General features: G+C 38.3%; 1 long non-coding RNA gene across 1 annotated transcript; it reads left to right on the top strand.

Moving 5' to 3' along the window:
- Positions 1 to 467: 467 nt before the first annotated feature.
- Positions 468 to 16,134, top strand: LOC128316014 (uncharacterized). The gene is made up of 4 exons (XR_008299343.1): positions 468 to 862; positions 3,858 to 4,024; positions 11,260 to 11,415; positions 14,987 to 16,134. It is a non-coding gene; the product is annotated as an uncharacterized LOC128316014 (long non-coding RNA).
- The last annotated feature ends 254 nt before the right edge of the window (positions 16,135 to 16,388 follow it).

Below are 16,388 nucleotides of genomic sequence, written 5' to 3'. Positions count from 1 at the left end.
GTTGGTTAAGTGTCCGACTTCAGCTTAGGTCATGATCTCATGGTTCATGAGTTTAAGCTGTGCGTCAGGCTCTGTGCTGACAGCTCGGGGCCTGGAGCCTGCTTTGGATTCTGTGTCTCCCTCTCTCTGCCCTTCTCCTGCTTGCACTCTGTCTCTCTCTCTCTCAAAAATAAATAAGCATTTAAAAAATTAAAAAAAAATAAAGATATGCAATGGAGCTCGAATGTACTGATAGGATTGCCTGTAAAAGAAACACCAAAGTAAGGGAATAGAACACATACAGTAAAACCTTGGATTGTGAGGAACTTGTTCTGTGAGTGTTCTGCAAGATGAGCAAATATATCTAATAAATTTTAACTTGATAAACGAGCAATGTTTACTCGCTACGAGTAGTATGGGTGGCATCATGTGATGCCAAATGTCACATGATCACAACTGAGCCAATGATTCATCCCACCCCCACCCCGACCACCTCTTTGCAGAACTGGAGGTGATCACCTCGCATGCTCAAATGCTTGGTCTTAGGCCACAAAGTTTGGCAGAAATCAGTGATTTTTCAGAACGTTGGAAGGTGCCCACAACTGGCGCTAGTGTACTTTTTGTCACTTCAAACCACCTATGGACAGTCCTTTGCTTTTCCATACAAGAGTGAGCTTAGGAATGCTTTGCTTCATTCTAGGTCAGGCTGCCTGCACATATAGACCCTTTCCTGTGCTGCCTTATTGCCATTAAATACAGCATATGACAAGATTTTGTTAATACTGTACTGTGGTCAACATCTGTTAGTGATAGTGAAAGTCATCCTACACAATAATCCACCTCTCCCTTGACTCCCTCACACTAGCTGCGAAGGTATTCAAAGGTAAGTGCAGGTTAATTTGTTTTTATTTATATTTTGTATTTTCTTTATTATTCTGTATTATATTACAGTATTGTAATCATTTTTATATGCATAATTTTGGGTTGTGGAACAAATCATCTGAATTTCCATTATTTCTTATGGGGAAATTTGCTGTGATATACAAGTGCTTTGGGTTACAAGCATGTTTCCAGAATGAATTATGTCACAACCCAAGGTTTTACTGTACCAAAAACTGTAACTCAAGAAAAACTTTTTAAAAATTATAAAATACACACACACACACACACACACACACACACATATAATTTGACCACTATGGAGCCATCTGGGGAAGAGAAGAGAAGAGACAGGAAGAGAAATTTTGCCTGGGCATGTAGAAAAGAACAAGTGAATTACAAGGGAAAGAAAATTAGATTGTTATTAGTTTTTTTTTCCACAGCAATGCTTTTTCCCAGAAGGAAAGATGTAACATATTTAAGATGCTCAAAGAATGAGCCAAAGAATTAATATCTAGTAAAACTTGTTTTTTTTTTAAAGTTTTTTTTAACGTTTATTTATTTTTGAGACAGAGAGAGACACAGCATGAACGGGGGAGGGGCAGAGAGAGAGGGAAACACAGAATCGGAAGCAGGCTCCAGGCTCCGAGCCATCAGCCCAGAGCCTGACGTGGGGCTCGAACTCGCGGACCGCGAGATCGTGACCTGAGCCGAAGTCGGACGCTTAACCGACTGAGCCACCCAGGCACCCCAAAACTTGTTTTTGAGTACAAAGGGCATAAACTTATCAATATACAAGCACACAGGCACTATTATTCCCAAGAACCTTTCCTGAGAAATGGGCTTCAGACAACCAAGATGACCAGGGTGATATTGACATAGGATACTTTGCCTGTGGCCCAAAAGTTACATACTATCTATATAAACAATTAGAAAAAGTACAGCTATTAAAAACTAGGGAAGAGAGCAGATGCAAAATATATGCACATGTGTTTATGTGTCTACACACCTGTGCCTTTTTCAAGCTCAGTCTACTGAAAAGGCCTAGAAACAAAAGACTGATCCAGTAGCAAGGAGATCCCTAGTACCACATATAGTTTTAAGATATAATTTCTCACTTAAAAAAAACCTTATTAGAGAAATTGTGGATCCCAGGCATGACACAGAATACTTGTATACTTGTCTTGTATACTTACAAGACAAGCTGGAACATCCTACCATAACAGAAAGCAAGGAAGGTATCAATGACTACTTGGGTCACATTAAAAGGAGTCAGGAGCTACCTTGAAGAGGCTTCCACTGATCAAATATGTGGTCATTTGAGCTTTAGAAATTATAATAAATGCAATGTATTTAAACCTATAAACATATTTAAATCCATGAGTTCTTAAATAATCTTTGAAAAGAGGAATTAGTCGCCTCTCAAGTGCTAGTTCCTGAGAATTGGCAAATAAAAGGAAAGAATGAAACATTTAACTTTCTCTCCCTGCATGAGCAATACCACTGATCAATCAACAGTAAATGAAGTATTTCTTTTTAAGTGCATTCCAACTAATAAATGGGAAAAATTATAGAATAAGAATAACATCATTTTGTGGGGCGCCTGGGTGGCGCAGTCGGTTAAGCGTCCGACTTCAACCAGGTCACGATCTCGCGGTCTGTGAGTTCGAGCCCCACGTCAGGCTCTGGGCTGATGGCTCAGAGCCTGGAACCTGTTTCCGATTCTGTGTCTCCCTCTCTCTCTGCCCCTCCCCCGTTCATGCTCTGTCTCTCTCTGTCCCAAAAATAAATAAAAAACGTTGAAAAAAAAATTAAAAAAAGAATAAGAATAACATCATTTTGTTAATCTAATGAAAAGATGTAGATATTAAGCCTCAAAGCTGTTCCTATCATAAAAAGAGAGACAACCTGATACCATGTGCCTCCTACCATCTGGCCAAACACGATCTAGAATCTTGTCAAAGGGAGAAAACATGAGTCTGCTCCATTGTCTGCACCCAGCTGCCAATTTCCAAGAAATACAGAGGACAGAGCAACATACTGTAATGCACCAAGAGGCTGCAAACAGCTAAATCCAGACTTGGAGAAATTCTAAAGGACAAATGGCCTAGATTCTTCCACACAAATTTAGAGGAAAGGTGATGGAGAGGGATTCTATAAGTTAAAAGAAACTTAAAGATCTATCAAATTTTAAAAATGAGCAAGACTAAATGATAGTGCTAAGAATGCATATATGCATATATAAAAATACAGCAAAGTGATTATGACAAAAAGTCAGGATCAGGTTACTTTTGTGAGGAAGGTGGAACTTTTGGGTGGGAGTATTGTCCGGTATCTCCAGGGAAAGAGAACCAATAGGATATATACAGATATAAAAGGATGTTTATTATAGGAATTGGCTCACATGACTGGGGAGGCCAAGAAGTCCCATAATCTGCCATGCACAAGCCAGAAAACCAGGAAAGCCAATGGTGGAATCCAGTCCAAGTCTGAAGGTCTGAGAATCAGGGGTGTCTGATGGTATAAGTCCTGGGCTGAGTCCAAAAACATGAGAATCAGGAGCACCAATGTTTGAGGGCAGGAAAAGATGGATATCTCAGCTCAAGCAGAGTGAATTTACCCTTCCTTTTCTGCCTTTCCAGGCCCTTTATGGATTGGATAATTCCATTCTGCATTGTTAAGGGCAATCTTCTTTACTCAGTCTGATTAAAATATTAGTTTCTTCCAGAGGCACCTGCATAGACATACCCAGGAATAATGTTTTACCAACTATACAGACATTTCTTAGCCCAGTCAAGTCGACACATAAAATTAGCCATCATGGTGGGTGATAAAGTTGTAATTCTTGACTTGGCACTTTCAAGAATGTTCATCTCAGAATAACTCAGAATACCTCACCTCAGAATAACTCAGAATAATTGTTTTGTGTTATTTTCTGCATCTGCATTTTATTTTATAATAATAATAATAATAATAATATCATATTACTACATTAATAGCCCATCTGAAAAACCACTGCATCCTCTGTAGGTGTAAGAATAGTCTGCTGTAAGGTCAGGAGATGAGATCAACTCCTCAACAGAAAATGTTGTCTAACCAGGAACCAAGATGGCCCTTCCCAGGATGCTGATGAACCACCAGCACATTCTTTGATTTTCCTCACCCTGTGAGTAAGATCACTGAGCCTTCCTGACAGAACTATTAATTAATATATCAAATAATTACTATATTTATGTTAGGTGATATGCAACAAGTATTTTAACTCAGGTCCAAAGAGCTCAAATTAATTCCAAAGACACCTTTTAATGGGTTGCAAGGGGATGAGGACTGGAAAGGGGTGTTTGACCTTTTGGATAAAGCAGCACACCTGGTTCCAGCCCTCGCTGTCAAATCCTGTTTCATGGAGATATGGGTTCAATTCAACTGGGTGTGCTGTGCTACCGTTACCTAATTCTCTGTGACTGAATGGCTTTTAAAAAATGGTAAAACAGAAACACTTTATCTAATTAAAACTTTTTCCCCATCACAAAAAGCTTATTAGCCACTAGAATAGATGACAATGGAAGTTCTGCTATCTCCTTCCCATGAGAACCTAAAAAGCCATCTATTCAGAATCCTCTAGGTGTAGGTGCATGTGGACACAGGTCCAGTGGACACCCATGGGTGTCTCTTAAGGAGTCTGTGCCCATCACTGCCCAGGTGTGCTTGCCATCATAGGAAGTCAGAACAACACTGTGGTTGGAACCACAGACATGTAACAGGAAAATTTAAATTCAAATCCTGGCTTTTGTCACTTACTAGCTCTGTGACATTGAGCAAATTAATTAACCTCTCCAAGTGTATTTCCTTACTTGTCGAATGAGTAGAGTAATCGCATCTATTCCATGAAGTTGTTGTGAGAACTGAATGTAATGATGGATGTAACAGGCAAGGTACCTGTCACTCCAGAGGAGCTCACTACATGAAGATTGTTAACATTATCATCATCACCAAAGGGAGGGTCTACTGAGGAACAAAATACTTTAGACCAGTGCTTCTCAAAGTGCAGTTCCCAAACCAGCAGTCTGTGTATCACCTGGGGACTTCCTAGAAATGAAATTCCCCCTCCACTCCATCTCCAACCCCAGACCTGCTGAATCAACCCCTCTGGTGAGGGGCACAGCAATCTGTTTTAATAAGCCCTCTAGTAATCCAAGGCATACTAGAGTTTGAAAACCACTGATCTAGTACCATTATTTGTTGAAGACTCTTGCAAACATTTGCCACCAGAAAGGCTTAATTTTTCAGGAAGGCTGCTGAAATTTTGTGGTTTTTTTATTGACTGAGAACAATTAACTTGAAATCTAGCCTTGACTGTAGTCTATCAACCATTGATGCTGAACAGTCTGATGCCCTACTAGCCTTTAAGTGCAGTGAAGACAAGATTGTCATTTGTCATTTCTGTGTTCCCTAGCATCTCACACTGTCTGACAAGGTGTAAACACTCGATAAATATTCATTGCCTGAACAATGAATGAAGAGTTAGGAGAAAGACCAGAGATGATTACAGCATTCAAACAGCAGATAAATTCGCATTTCAGGTCATCTAACTTAGGATTTTGTTTAAAAACGCTTGCTTTCTAAAACTCAGGGGAGGCTTATTTGTTTGACTTAGTCAGCAACTTCACTATATCTTATAAAAATGTATGACTTCCAATTGAAATTGAAAAAAAGGATTAACAGTGATTTTAAAACCTCAAATAACTAAATTCCCAATGAAATTGAATTTGGGACAGTACTCAGCTTGTGGGTTAAAGAGGTAACAAAAAGAAAACAAATGGACAGAAAGGATTTTAGTTGTTGTTTTAAATGCAATTCTGAGGCTACATCCTGGAAATAAAGAGAGGGGAATTGCTTTCTCCCTCTATTTATGCATATATATTATAGTAGAAGCAGAAATGATTATTTATAGCCTGAAGCATGACAAAATTGAGATTAATCAAAGGAAGGTAAATAGACTATACTGAATATAATTTATTAAGGTAGGGAATTATAAAAAGTTTGTGTTAGGAAGGTCTTAATAATTCTATATTACAATTAATCTGCATATCTCATTAGACACACATTCTGTTAATTAAAATTTAACATATTTAGAAAGCAACAGTCATATCAAGCTGAAGCACCATATCTTCATATAGAAAAATGTCTTTTCCTGTAAGAATTAGTACATAAAACTCACATCCACAATTCCAGGAGGCATAGGAAAATTAAATGCAGCTTGGCATTCATCCACACCTACAGATTGTATAGAAAAATATTAAAGGAATAAAAAAAAATGTGTCAGAGGCAGTAATGCCAGGATCATCCATATTTATTTTGCTTCTTGCATCTGACCATCTATCAATGTGAATAGCCCTCAGTAAAAATGAATCATTTTATCAATATTCCCAGCAAAACATATTTGATTTCATCAGTGTAAGATCTACTGTCACCAACCTTGAAAGTCTGGTCTCCTGGCCCTGGGATGCCACCTTTCTTGGAGATTTGACACAGAGAATGAATGAAAAGCATATATTATTTGCAGCAGCTCTGTACACTAGAGAAAGAGAAAAACTGGGTGACTGACAGAAATTCCTTGGTGGCACTTGATGAAAAAATGCAAGGATAACTAATGAATTAATAGGGACATTGGAGCTATCATTTTTTGCTTTTGGCTTAGGAGTAGTGGAAGATCCTCAGGCACTAAAGGAGCACCATCCATTAACTTATAAGTAGGCTGAGGAAGAAAAGGAATATCCTAAAGAGCTTAACTTACTCTCAAGGAGAATTTACTGACTTCATTCATTCATTCATTCATTCATTCCTCTGTAATTTTGTATTTGGGTGCACCTTTAGATGTACTTCATTATTTAAGAAGTAGAACAACAGAGTCACCCACGTTCCCCTCCCTTAATACATTTTTGAGAAAATGTCTGTTAAATACCTCAAATGAAAAAAAAAAGAAATACAACAACTGACTTGCCCATTTTTCTATACATTCTATTGATACCTTTTTAGTGATTGCAAAATCTTCAAGGATTTCCTTCTTGTAAGACATTTAGAGGATCTGTCTTCATTCTCCAATCTTTCTGGAATTAATAAAAATCATTTTTAAATGTTCCTCTTTAAACATTTTACAATGTTTCCACCCTTTATTTTTCTACTAACAAGATTATTTATACCCTATACCAGCAATGTTTACAACTATGTGATGATGGGGGGAAAATCATTAATAACTTCATGTTAAAGAGTCACATGCCTGATGAATTTTGGTACAGTCAGGGAGAACATAAATTCCTCATGCTGGAATTGAGGAATCTGTGAGTTGGAAGGATGCAAAGGTTATCTAAGAACAAAATGCTTCAACCTCCACCTGCATGTAATGACTCCCAAAGCTCTGTCTGCAACCCAGTCTCCTTTATGAGCTTCAGGCTAGACACAGAGCTGCCTTTCTGACACCATCACTCTGATGGCATAGAAGTCTGCATGGCCTGTTTCAAAGGCTCAGCACTCAAGCGCGCGCGCGCGCGCGCACGCACGCACGCACGCACGCACACACACACACTTGGCATCTGCCACCAAGAACATGAAATAGCCTTTTAAGAGTGGGTCTCTGTGTGAGAAATGAGTCAGGTTCTCAGTGTAGAAACAGACTCAAATGATGTCTGGGCACGTGTTTTCTTCCGTGTCTGTTTCTAATGCTGACCGATGCTGCAAATAGCAGCTGACAATCCTAGCCCCTCCCAAATGCCTGCAGTGCAATAGGGCTGTCCTCACCACCCATTTCCCTTGCTGGCAATTATATTACATGCTTAAATGAAATGATGAGTAAACAGAGGTGTTGTGGAGGAACCTTATTTAACAGTTCTCAGAAACTACACACTTGACCCAAACAATACAACAAGCAGTTGATAACTTTAGAATTACTCACTATAACCTCACCAGAGTCTGGGATGAACTTCAGGCAACAAACAGTTAGGCAAAAATAGCAAAAGATTATAGTACAGAGACTGACAGATTGCTGATGCTGTCATGGGCTGGGACCTATCTTTGATGTATGCAAGGTGTTCCTGCTGTAACAAGGGTCTTTTCAATTACACTTAATAAATCCCCTCTTGTTTAAACAACTAGGATTAGGTGATCAACATTGTTCCTTTTGTTTTAGCAACCTACAAGATGAAAAATGAACTCAAATGGCCTGGAGGGAGGGAATAAATCAGGCTGTATGATTTAGGCCCAATAAAAAGGCCTTTAAGAGATCACAGTGGTTATACATGTTCCGCAGGCACCTGAAGTTTACTGTGGCCAAAACCACTTATCATCTTCCTTCTGAAACACCCTGCTCCACTTCCTACTGCCATGTCTCTATGACTGGTACCATCCGTCCAACCACATCCAGACACCATGTCCTAACATTTCTAAATCCTATTTGGATTCATCACTCTGAGTTGTTATGTCAGATAAGGAGGTGAAAGTGGGCATTTAGTAGGTGAGGCAAATTGAAAGATGGAATGGACTACCATGGAGGGGGCAGGTGAAGTCAAGAGGTAGGTGGTAATGACCTTCAAAGAGTCCTAGGTAGGGAGTTAGAGGCACAGTCGCACTGGATGTATTCTGAAGACAAAGTGCATATGCCTGTTGGCCCCTTACCTGCTCCCAACATTCTCCTATGAGGGCAAACCAAGATCATTTAAATGGTTCAGACAGGGACGAAGAGCGGCAAGTTGATGTGGTTCATGTTTAAAACCCACAGTTTCCACTGTGTATTAATAGCTAAGCTCATTAGCTGAGCGAGAGAGACTGAGACATGAAGGGATTCCCTAGAACCTAGAGGTCTGAAAGTCTCTCTGTGGGAATGGAGATGGAGTTGCCCAGGGACACACAAGCAGTCCTGAGAACCTCACTGGAGCCAGGGACCACTCACTTGTTTTAACACCATTATACTCGGGTGTGTGGTTTTCTTCAGTGTTGCTGAACAGTTTCAGGAGTAGAGGAAGCAGATTTCCAGAGTAATACAAACTTTGGCATTAACACAGCGGGTGTGGTAGTTACACAACAAGGTAAAGGAGCAAGGAAGAAGCCAATGGAACCATTCACGGCATAGGTCCAGGTTACAGAAGACAGGAAGGTGTGATGGTTACTTTTATGTTTTGACTTGGTTGGGCCATGGCACCCAGATATTTGGTGAAACATCATTCTGGATGTTACTGTGAAAGGGTTTTTGGATGACATTAACATTTAAATAAATGGACCTTGAGTAAAGCAGTTTGCCCTCCATAATGTAGATAAGCCTATTCACTTGACTGAAAGCCTGAATACAACAAAAGACTGACCTCCCTAAGCAAGAGAGAATCCTGCCAACAAATAGTCTTTGGAGTTGAATCACAACGTCAGGTCTTCCATGGATTTCCATCCTGCCAATTACCCTACAGATTTTGGATTCACCAGCCTCCATAAGTGTGTGAGCCAATTCCTTAAAATATACCTCTCTCCATGCAAATCAGCCATCATGATATATCACATTAACAAAATGAAAGATAAAAATCATATAACCATCTCAAGAGATGCAGAAAAAGCATTTCACAAAATCCAACATCTATTCATGATAAAAAGCTCTAAACAAAGTGGATATAGAGAGAATATAACTCAACACAGTAAAGGCCATATATGGCAAATCCACAGCTAACATCATCCTTGGTAGTGAAAACATGAAAGTTTTTCCTCTAAGATCAGAAACAAGACAAGAATGTCCACTCTCACCACTTGTATGCAACATAATACTTGAAGTCATAGCCACAGCAATCAGACAAAGAATGGAAAGGGAAGGGAAGCGAAGGGAAGTGAAGGGAAGCGAAGGGAAGCGAAGGGAAGGCAAGGGAAGGCAAGGGAAGGCAAGGGAAGGGAGAAAGAACATCCAAATTGGTAAGGAAGAAGTCAAACTTTGCAGATGGAATAACACTATATATAGAAAACAATAAAAGCTCCACCAAAAGAACTATGAGAACTAATAAGTGAATTCAGTAAAGTTGGAGGATACAAAATTAATATAGAGAAATCTGTTTCTTTACACTAATAACAAACTAGCAGAGAGAAATTAAGGAAATGAACCCATTTACAATTGTATAAAAAAGGATAAAATACCTAGAGATAAATTTAACCAAGGAGGTGAAAGACATGTACTCTAAAACTATGAGACCAATAAAAGAAATTGCAGATGACACAAATAAATGGAAAGATATACTGTACTCATGGATTGGAAAAATTAATATTGTTAAAATGTCCATACTATCCAAAGCAATTTACAGATTCAATAAAATTCCTAACAATTATCAATACCATTTTTCAAAAAAATAGAATAATCCTAAAATTGGTTTGCAAGCATAAAAGACCCCAAATAGCCAAAGCAACTTTGATAAAGAACAAGAAGGATGGAGGTATCACACTCCCAGATTTCAAACTATACTACAAAGCTGTAGGAATCAAAACACTATGGTACTGGCATAAAAATAGACACGTAGAGCAATGGAACAGAATAGAGAGCCCATAAATAAATTCATGTTTATACGGTCAATCTGACAAAGGAGGAAACAATATACAATGGGAAAAAGAGAGTGTTCTTCAATAAATGGTGTTGGGGAAATAACAGCTACATGCCAAAGAATGAAACTCAACCACTTTCTTATCTGATATACAAAAATACACTAAAAATGGATCAAAGACCCAAATGTAAAACCTGAAACCAAAAAACTTGTAAAGGAAAACATACACAGTAAACTCATAGACATTGGTCTCAGCAATATTTTTCTGGATTTGTCTCTTCATACAAGAGTAACAAAAGCAAAAATAAACCACTGAGACTACATAAAATTAAAAAGCTTTTACACAGCAAAGGAGATAACAAAACAAAAAGGCAATCTACTGAATGGGAGCAGATATTTGCAAATGATATATCTTATAGGGGGTTAATACCCAAAATATATAAAGAACCCAATCAACTCGACATCAAAAAAAAAAAAAAAAAAAAACCACAATCTGATTAAAAACGACCAGAGGACCTGCATAAACATTTTTCCAAAGATGATGGCGAAATGGTCAAAAAACACATGAAAAGATGTTCAACATCACTTGCCATCAGGGAAATGCCAATCAAAATCACAATATCACTTCACACTGTCACAATTGCTAGTAGAAGAGAAAAGGGAACACTTGTATAATGCTGGTAGAAATGTAAATTGGTGCAATCACCAATGAAAACAGTATGAAGTTCTCAAGAACTTTTAAATAGAAATATCATACAATCCAGCAATTCTACTTCTAGGAATTTACCAAAGAAAATAAAAACACTAATCAAAAAGATATATGCAACCCCTGTGTTCATTGCAGCATTATTTACAATAGCCAAGATATGGAAGCAGATGAAGTATCCATCAATAGGTGAATGGATAAAGAAGATGTAGTATATATACACAATGAACTATTACTCAGCCATAAAAAAGAATGAAATCTTGCCATTTGGAACAACACAGATGGACCTAGCAGGTATTATATGCTAAATAAACAAAATAGAAACAGATTCTTTTATTTTTAATGTTTATTTATTTTTGAGACAGAGAGACAGAGCATGAGTGGGGGAGGGGCAGAGAGAGACAGAGACATAGAATCCGAAGCAGGCTCATGGCTGTGAGCCCGACACAGGGCTTGAAAGCACGAACATGAGATCATGACCCGAGCCAAAGTCAGCCACTTAACTGACAGGTCCATCCAGGTGCCCCAGTGCCCCAATAGAAACAGATTCTTAAATACAGAGAACAAACTAGCAGTTGCCAGAGTGGGGTAGGGGTTGGGGAAACTGGTGAAGGGAATCAAGAGGTACAAACTTCTAGTTAATAAAAAAAATAAATCATGGGGATGTAAAGGATAGCATAGGGAATATAGTAAAGAATACTGTATTAACTTTATATGATGACAGATGGTAACTATACCATGGTGAATATTTTGTAATATATATAAATGTCAAATCACTATGTTACACATCTCAAACTAACATTATATGTCCATTGATATGTCAATAATAAATAGATAAATCACCTCTCAGTTGATCATTAGACAGATAGGAAGATATAGCTACATCCACCTATCCATCTACCTATATATACTCACGCTTTACTAATTTTGTTTATCTGGAGAATCCTAACTAATATAGAAGGTAAGTCCAGAGAGAGGGGAATGACTTTATTAAGAGACATCAAGGCATTGGGAATCCTGAAAAGCAACTTTAGTGAGGGCGAGGGAACATGAGAACAGGAAGGATGGTTAAGTAACTACATTCAGAGCTAGAAGAGTTTCAGATTTCAGATGGAGAGTGGATGTAAATGAGAACAAATTCAGAGGAGTGAATGCAAAGAATGTGGAAAGTGAAAAAGCCCTTGAGGCTCAAGAGCTGCACACTAAAGCAGTAAACTCAGCGCATGGGCTTGGAATGAGGAAAGAAGACTGTGAGCCAGGGCATCAGTAGACAGGCAAGACTGCCTGCTAACATTTTTCAATTGTTCTTTATCATCTGCAGAGAAAGTCTAACTCCCTCACATGGTAGGAAGTGCTTCATGATCTGGCCCTTTGCACCTTCCCAGCTCATCTCTGCTCAGCCCCATCCCAGCCACACTGACCTTTTTGTCTGTGATCTGGAAGGTGACCAAGTTCTTGGCCTTCTAGCTTTTGCACACCCCATGCTTCTTGCAGTTCTGGGTAGGGCAATTCACCCCTCAGCGTGTTTCTCTCTCTCCATACTGGCAGTTTCAAATGAAGCCAAAACAAATCCTCACCTCGACAAGTACTCCTAGTAAACCAAAGACCATCTGAGCAATAGTCTCTCTCTTTTTTAAATGTTTATTTATTTACTTTGAGAAAGAGAGAGAGAGAGAGAGAGAGAGAGAGAGAGAGAGAATCCCAAGCAAGTTCCACGCTGTCAGCAAGGAACCCGACGTGGGGTTCAATTTCATGAACCCATGAGATAATGACCTGAGCTGAAATCAAGAGTCAGACACTTATCTGATAGCTACCCAGGTGTCCCATAGGCAATAGTCTCTTAAAAGGTCAGGAAAACTTCTTCCTATGCTCAGTGATTAGTTACATCTTGAATGAAGAAAACTGCACTTCTCTGTGGAACTGCAGGTACTACAAATCCTTTAAAAAGTTTCAGGCTGCTCTGCAAATGACATTAGATAAAGGGTTAGTATCCAAAATCTATAAAGAACTCATCAAACTCAACACCCCACAACCAAATAATCCAGTGAAAAAATGGGCAAAAGACATGAATAGGCACTTTTCCAAAGAAGACATCCAGATGGCTAACACACATATGAAAAATGCTCAACATCACTCATCATCAGGGAAATACAAATCAAAACCACAATGAGATGCCACTTCACACCTGTCAGAATGACTAACATTAACAACTCAGGCAACAACAGATGTTGGCAAAGATTGGAGATGGAAGAACACTTTTGCACTGCTGGTGGGAATGCAAACTGGTGCAGCCACTCTGGAAAACAGAATGGAGGTTCCTCAAAAAATTAAAAATAGAACTACCCTAGGACCCAACAATTTCACTACTAGGTATTTATCCAAAAGATACAGGTGTGCTGTTTTGAAGGGGCACATGTACCTGAATGTTTATAGCAGAGCTATCGACAATAGCCAAAGTATGAAAGGACCCCAAATGTCCACCAACAGATGAATGGATAAAGAACATGTAGTGTGTATATGTATGTGTGTGTGTATATATATATATATATATATATATATATATATACACACACACACACACACACACACACACACTATATGTAGTGTGTGTGTGTGTGTGTGTGTGTGTGTATAGTATAAAACACACACAATGGAATATTACTTAGCAATCAAAACTCATGAAATCTTGCCACTTGCTACAATGTGGATGGAATTAGAGTGTATTATGCTAAGCTAAATTAGAGAAAGACAAATACCATATGACTTCACTCATATATGGAATTTAAGATACAAAACAGATGAACATAAGTGAAGGAAAGAAAAAATAACATAAAAACAGGGAGGGGGACAAAACATAAGAGACTCTTAAATACATAGAACAAACTGAGAGTTGCTGGAGGGGTGCTGGGTGGGGGGATGGGCTAAATGGGCAAGGAGCATTAAGGAAGACACTTGCTGGGATGAGCACTGGGTGTTATATGTAGGGGATGAATCACTGGATTCTACTCCTGAAATCATTATTGTACTATATGCTAACTTGGATATAAATTTTTAAAAATAAGTAAATTTTTTAAAAAAGTTTCAGGCTGTTCAATCTCAATTACATCCTAGGATTTGAGCTTTCCAGGTTTAATTCAGGTAGTATCAGAAACCATATTAATTAATCACAAAGATGACAAACAGACAGCAGCAGGTGGCAACAGGTGGACTCACATCCAAGCTCTTAATTTTTTGCATACTATTGTCCATTGCCATGTCTCTACCAGACTTCCAATTCCAATGTTTAGTGCAAATATATGCTTTGTGCATTGATTTCTTTTCCTGTTTTTTATTTTCTCTCTATAGCCTCTCTTGAACTTAGTGCTCTATTTAAAAAATGGTAAATAAAACATGAACTTGGTTTTTACCTTTAAAGCATGAGGTAGTTCATTAAATAGAAGAGTGGATGGATGTTAATCGATTACGCTTGATTCACAGCTTTCCAAGTGATACCCGGATCAGAGACCGTGCCAGTAAACTTTAAGGAACCAGGAGCTCTGATTTCTTTCCTTGGCCCTGAAAAAAAATTAACCCCTTTTGTTCATTTTCTTCCCTCCATAAAGATGGTATGCGGGTGGGGGGAGACTTCAGGGGACTAGTGTGACTCCATTCCAAGTGGCCACCCTTGTGTGTTTACTCTGAGTGGTCCTAGTAACTCAGACAGCAGCATCATTATATAGTCGTACCAATGGTCAGTGTCTTCCACAAGTGACCCTTCTTTTAACAAATAAGGTAGGTGAGGCTCTAGGGGTAGAAATAAAGTACGATTTCTGTTTTCCTTAGACTAAATGCTCTCCTTCCTTAATAAGCTTCTCCCTATTCACAGCAAAATTGAAAACACAGCCTTTTCCTGATGACCAGATGGCCCAGCAGATTTAATCACTTCAAGTACCCCGCACTTCCTCTTCACTACCCTCCATGGTGGGGAAATCAGAGGCAAACTCCTTATTTCTCCCAGATGCCAACCTCTCTCAAGTGCTTCCCTCAATCATTATTTTTAAAATACCAGAGCAATGGAGTTGGGAGAAAGCAGCATGTCTTTAAAGCTATAAAAGAAAACCAATCTTCAGAGGAGAGTAAGAGTAAGTGAAAAAGAAGTCAAAGTTATATTCTTCATTAATATTTAATTTAACAAGGACGCCACTTACATTTATTTTAGCTTATCTGGTATTGTTGTTTAGATTAAAATTTTCCTTCAAATTCACATTGAGGTCTTCAGTGAGTAAAGCAAAGAAATTCTGATGGATAACGTAGAGCAATATGAATAGAATCTTACGTCATTGATATCCACTTAATACTGTGGACTGTTTTAGCTAATAAAAGCTTATCATGATTCCTGAGTTTCTTTTGGCATATTTTCCTTTGATAGTCTTATATAGGTAGTTTATTAAATGGGCAAGGGGCATTAAGGACATTTAGGCAAAGGGCATTTACTTCCTGTTTCTTCCACCTGAAAAGATGGGTACCTTAGGCTTACCAATACATGAAAAAATACAGGAAAAGAAATTCATGTGGGTAAGCTACATTCCAGCACAGATAAGTTAACTACACGAAAGGAGATTTTCTCCACAGTTTGGTCTCTTATATCATCAGGAAATCAACCCTCGACCCATTCCTCAAACCAATTTTAAAGATGGTAACTAATGTTCTCATTTACATGGGAATTGATAACTCCTTCAATAATTGCTTAAAACAATAACATGTGAAGGTTGCTATGAATTGTCAAGGAAAATTAATTTGCAGGAGGGATTTTTATTAACAGAGTTGTGAAGTGAAACAAAAAAGGAAGTGGCAGCACCTCTTCTGCATTTGGAAAATATGCTCTTAGAAAATGTGCAAGCAAGTCACATACACACTTGTTTCTAAAAGCTCAGGACACTAATGCATTCTAAAAAGCATGGCTATAAAGCCATCATTCAGAAATAAAAGTGGATTCTACAGGTTCCAGCCTAAATGGTTAGATGGCATATTTTCCTATCCTTCCAATATCTAATTTTATAAAAAAGCAACTTGACTAAATAGCTCCTGTGTCTTATTCTCTGCTAACAGGAAGTGATTATAATGAATCTCCATTTTTGATATTCCTTGCAAAATGTAACTAACTGGAAGCCTTAGACATATACAAAAAGCTTGTTTATACAAAAATTCCTTCCTAAAAAGGATAAAAAAATCTCCCTGATTCAACAGAAAACAATTAGTTACTAATTAAAGACAGTAAAATCTTTCTC

This window comes from Acinonyx jubatus, chromosome B3 (assembly GCF_027475565.1).
Source record: "Acinonyx jubatus isolate Ajub_Pintada_27869175 chromosome B3, VMU_Ajub_asm_v1.0, whole genome shotgun sequence".
Lineage (NCBI taxonomy): Eukaryota > Metazoa > Chordata > Mammalia > Carnivora > Felidae > Acinonyx > Acinonyx jubatus.
This window is presented reverse-complemented; position numbering and strand designations above follow the sequence as displayed.